The sequence below is a fragment of the Euphorbia lathyris genome, chromosome 3 (genome assembly GCF_963576675.1).
Source record: "Euphorbia lathyris chromosome 3, ddEupLath1.1, whole genome shotgun sequence".
Taxonomy (NCBI): domain Eukaryota; kingdom Viridiplantae; phylum Streptophyta; class Magnoliopsida; order Malpighiales; family Euphorbiaceae; genus Euphorbia; species Euphorbia lathyris.
In genome coordinates, this window is record NC_088912.1 from 967,074 (window position 1) to 972,726 (window position 5,653).

Sequence of the window (5,653 nt, forward strand, 5' to 3'; positions counted from 1 at the left end):
AGAAAAGTGCTCAGAAAATTCTCAACAAATTTCAGAACATGTAAAACATTATTCTAAGAAACTTTAATTCTTGGGCTGAAGCGGTATTTCTTACGGTTTTGACCCAATCAATTGTTGAAGGATGTAAAATGGATAAAATTAAGGAAAACGTTTTATTGGGACTAAACCGTAAGAAATCCTACTTCGACTCAAGAGTTAAAGTTTCTCCAAATAATGTGTTACATTTTCTCGAATTGTTTGATATTTTTCTGGGCACTTTCGAGTTTTTTTATCGGACGCCCATCTAACCGCTGGATTCCGTTGATTTGGGACTAAACAGTAAGTAATCTCATTTTGAATCAAGAATTAAAGTTTCTCAAAATAATATTTTAAATTTTCTAAAATTTTTTGGATATTTTTTCTTACAGAGAAACGGATCACCGGATTCCATTCACCGGAAATTTTTTTACCCGAGCTTCTGAGATCTTAAAATGACCGTCTAATTAAGACGAGTCCAACGGTATAAAATTTTTTGAAGAACAAGGTTGGAAAAGTTGGGAAAATACATTTTAAAGAAAAAAAATAAAACAATTTTCTCTTTCCTTTTATTTACAAATTTGTCATCTCCTTTTGGTTAATTACAAAATTGGTTATTGTCACAAAATAAGAAATGTGTCACACCTTATCTCTCCTCGATATATATATATATATATATATATATATACTTAATATTGAGTGAATGTGGTGTAGAGAAAAAAAAAGTGAAGTCTTTAATTTTTCCATAAAGTAATTAGTCTCTCTAGTCTAACACGGAGTCGGTGGCCGGCGGGCCGGCCCCCCCAAGCCCTGGGCTGGCTCCGCCCCTACCTCTTTGCGCACAATCAAACCATCCAGGAACAAGATCATTTGGATCAAAAATACGAGACAGCAGATGCTTGCAATCTCCAGAAACACGTACATAGTCTGCAACACTCATTACTCTTTGAAAAAGTTTCAACTGTCAATTTGAGTTCCGTAACATGATAACAGATAAGAATAAACTTGAACTTCCTTGGTGAGACGCATGATAAAGTTACCACCAAAGCTCGTTCTGCTTCACCTTTTCTTCATCTTCCACCGGTGTTGTTGTCACATTTAATACAAATTTTCTTGCTTTTAGTCACATTTATGAATATTCTGCTACCTTGCATCTTCAAGCGGGAGGCAGTGGCTCTTCTTGCTGTAGAAATTTGACTACCTTAGAATCAAACAACTCAATGATTTGATCTAAGAGAACAAAAACAGATGGTTGAAACCCATAGCAGCACCCTGAATTCATTTGTCAATAATGGAAATCAGCTTATATTTTAAGCTAAATATAGTAAAATAAGATTGATGGATGATTAGACCAAAATATGAGATTGAACAGAGGATATCACACCCAAATTAAGAACAACAGAGATTTAAAATTGAAAATTAATTAACTTAGAAACAAATATGTCAATGATTTGAAGACAACAAAGCTTATATTAGATCGAAGAGGAAGAAATCAGATGATGTAAACCTATGGAAACGGCTTGAATATCAGAGAGAGATAATTCAAGGACCAAAATTAGATGAGTTACTCTCATTTCCTCCATGGGAATTTCAAGTCAGAGAAACACATGGTTGACTCTTTGATTTCATTTCTTTTTGCGGACAGGTTTCCTTTTATGGGTGTTCCGTGATAAGTGTCTTTTAACATAACATCTTTAAGACCATCCTACATTTAGCCTGAAAGTTAAATGTTTGAACATCTGTAATTTATAATAGAAAACACAAATGCATTATTGTTTCTAATCAAACCAGAATGCATAATGTCAGCTAAATTGGAAGGACACAAAAAAGGTCTTCCTGCTATCATCTAAGCGTCAAACGTTATGGCGACAAATGAGCGAGAGACGTGTTGAAAGGGACAACAAGGAGAACACTCAAAAGTATATTGCACTAATAGGAGAAGTAAGATCATAACAAAACCGAATCAGACCGACATGAATTAAAACCCACTTAGAATCAACATCCAAAGTACCATAGCCAGGAAAACAAGCACAACCATGAGGTGCACATCAAGGTTCAGCTGTCTTAGCTTACAATAATGCACTACTTAAAGAAAAATCAACAACAATATGTACTACTTTCCAATATGATAGTTTTTCAAAACCAAACCTTAAAAGCATTGAATGAATATAGAACGGATATAGTTTAGCCCATGAATAGGATCATTGTAAGCTATGTTGAATTTGCAGTTCAGTTCAATAACGAACCTTTCCTCAGGATCCTACCAGATTCATCTTATTTTCAACAAAGTCTTTTAAAACCAAGCCTTAAAAGCATAGAAAGAATATAGTTTAGCCCATGAATAGAAATCATTGCAACCTATGTTGAATTTGCAGTTCAGGTCAACAAGGAACCTTTCATCACGAGCCTATTGATCCTACCAGATTCATCTTATCTTCAACAAGCAATGTTAACAATTTGACTCCTAATTTGCACATTTGAACAAAGAATTAGTAATTTAAACCTCAACTTACTTATGTGTTATTATCATCTTCATGATAGTTTTCGCCAGCAACATTCTGCAATCAGTGATAAAATATGTTTTTTTGTTTTTCTTAGTGCCCGGAAGATCTGCTAGTGCACTCACATCTTGATATGAATCTTCTTTCCGTTTCTCCACCATCAATTTTTCTGTAAAAAATTAACTAAGTTAAAATCATGGTTTCCATAGGTTTTGATTTAAATAAAAATACCAAGACCTTCCTTTCTTTACTCTATCGCTTAAAGCAAACAAAAGCAACTAAACTAACCAAGTCAAAAACTAAACATTTGAGTCTAAAGCAAACTAGCAAAGTGTCCACAAATATTTCTCATAATACTGTAATGTTATTTTATTCTAGATACAATAGCCTGATAAAATCCATCTTAAATCAAGTGAAATATTGAAGGATAAATAAAACAAATAAACAACTTGGAACATAGAATATCAGTATTCACATAATGTGAAGAGAGGATAAGAAATTTAAAATAGTTAAGTCTTATAATTATCAGGTTATCCAGAAAAATTAAAAGGATGAAAAATTATCTTTGTAGATGCCGTGCTTATTACCTATTGTATCGAGAAGGTCTGAATCTTTGAAATGTGTTTCTTGCGTCACATGAAAGTATGACATTGAAACAACAATTTAGATCCACCAAAAAATAGAACAATTGAAAATATTAATAAACTTGAACATTAACCACGCATGTAGTTCATACTTAGCAAGTAATCAAAACACTGAAGACATTTATCATAATATAAAAAAACACAAGTGATTAAAATATCCCATATCAGTGACCAACACAAAAACTCAGTGATTAAAAAACATACAGTGAAAGGATAGAAGCACATATGAGTAATTAAAGTAATGGAAACTATTTAAAATATTTAAAATTCAGATCATCAGACGCACTCAGTAACCCCAGTTACATCCTCTCGTACCAAGAACAAAACGAAGACCACAATGATTTAAAGTTGAAAACTGATAACGTGAGTTAAAATTAAATACCTCAATGATTTGAAGACAACAGATCTTAGATTAGATCCAGGACTCGTGGACCAGGAGTACGAAATCAGATGATCTTCTTCAGCTCACATAGGACGAAATCAGATGATAGCCTTTGTTGCCGGGTGAGAGAGAGAGAGAGAAAGAAAGGTAACTTGGGGAGAAACTGGGAAGAATTTGATTTAGGGTTCAACAACGGAGTTCATGAGAAAGAGAGAAGAGAAGTTTAAAGTAGGGTTCGATCATGTTTCAGCTTTTCTTTTTATTCTTTATTTTTGAGTAATTGATTCAATTGAAAAAAAAATTTCAAAATTTACTCTTTTCTTAAGGTTTTTTATCAATACCAATACAATATTAATGAGGCTATTGAAATGACTAATGTACCGTCATACTTTTTTCCCAGATCTCTTCTTTCTACGCAAAATTTCTCTCTCTTATTTATTTTTATGGCTTATTTAAGATAATTTGTATCAATAATTATACATCTCTCTTACCATAGGGACAAATTAGAGAAAGCATTGTAAAAAGTATATTAGTAATACAAAACGACATAAAAAATGAACTTAATTTTACTTGCAACCTTACTTGTAACATGTTTAATAAATTTTTCATTGGCTTTTTCCCAATTGTCAAATCCATTGGTATTAAATACCTCATCTCTATAGCGACTGATATTAGGTGGCTTGAATAGAAAACAACAAAAACAATAAGCGGCATCATTCGATATTGATTAATGTGTAATGATCAAACAATTACTTTAAAAAAATGCCTAACCCATGATAAACCTGATTGGACCGGCCAAAGGTCTATCAATAGATCTACTAAATATTAATTGAGAAAATACTTATGGGATTGGATTTGGTATAATTATATATATATTCAACTTTTTTATTGAAATGTATTTTCATTTCCTATTATTTTTTTATTGAAAGATATGTTATATTGGATAATTTTCAAGTCATTCTATGCATTTATTCAGATGCCAACGAGCATTTTCTACACTTTGAAAGTCCATTTAGCTGGCTAGTCATTATTTTTGAAGTGATGTTGTTTTGGAAATTTTCCAAACAAATTTATGCCATTTAGACATACACGCAAACAAAAAAAGAGGTAAAAAAACACTAAGTAATGTCAATATTTATATTAAATGTGCAGAATTTTATTTTATTTTTATATTTGTTTTTGTTTTCAATTTTTTTTAGGGAAAAGTATAAAAATAAATCTTGTGGTTACACCTGTTTTCGATTGCAGTCTTGTGGTTTAAAAATTTCCAAAATGGTACAATGAGGTTCATTCCGTTAGCAAACACATACCAAATTGACTAACGGTGTTAAAAGTCAAAAAGAAAAGAGTTAATTGAGTCATTATATTTATTTATTTTATAAATTATCCTTCATTATTATCTAATTATCACAAACAAACCCAATTAAAAATAAAAATCAAATACCTCTCTTCTCTTTCGGATTCCCTGCCATTTTCTCTTCTTCTTTTTTAATGCAAACACTCCAAATCCCATTTCCTTTCTTCTCTTTCTCCCTGTCACCTCAATCCATCGTCTTCTTCTCTACATGATTCCAACTTTCTCATCTAAAACACCAAAACTTTCTCATTAATTTTCTAACCAACCAATCAAATGCTGTCTCTTCTTCTTCACAGAATTTCACACATTGTACTTCCCTTTTCTCCGCCATTGTTGCTATTCCTCTCTTTTTTCTCCACTTCCGCTACTCAAATTGACTTCGAAACCTTAACTTTAAGTAGCCTGAAGCTCATCGGAGATGCTCATTTAAACAATGGGAGTGTCTGTCTCACTCGTGACCTCGCCGTTCCTAACTCTAGCGTTGGTAAAGTACTCTATTCGAAGCCAATTAGATTCCAGCAACCGGGGAGTCATTCCGTTGTGAGTTTCGCTACCTTTTTCTCTTTCTCTGTTTCTAATTTAAACCCATCTTCAATCAGTGGTGGGCTTGCATTTGTCATCTCGCCTGATGCTGAAACAATAGGTGCCGCCGGTGGATGTCTCGGACTTCTCAACGTCGACGGGGTTGGGTCCGGGTTCGTTGCAGTTGAATCTGATACTCTTATGGATGTCGAATTTTGCACATAATAATAAT

The 5,653-nt window shown here is 32.9% G+C and overlaps 1 long non-coding RNA gene across 1 annotated transcript; it reads right to left on the reverse strand.

The window, feature by feature from the left end:
* Nucleotides 1-784: 784 nt before the first annotated feature.
* Nucleotides 785-3,742, reverse strand: LOC136221781 (uncharacterized). The gene is made up of 3 exons (XR_010685303.1): nt 3,543-3,742; nt 2,529-2,685; nt 785-1,287 (listed from the first exon to the last, which is right to left on the reverse strand). It is a non-coding gene; the product is annotated as an uncharacterized lncRNA (long non-coding RNA).
* Between the last annotated feature and the right edge of the window lie 1,911 nt (nt 3,743-5,653).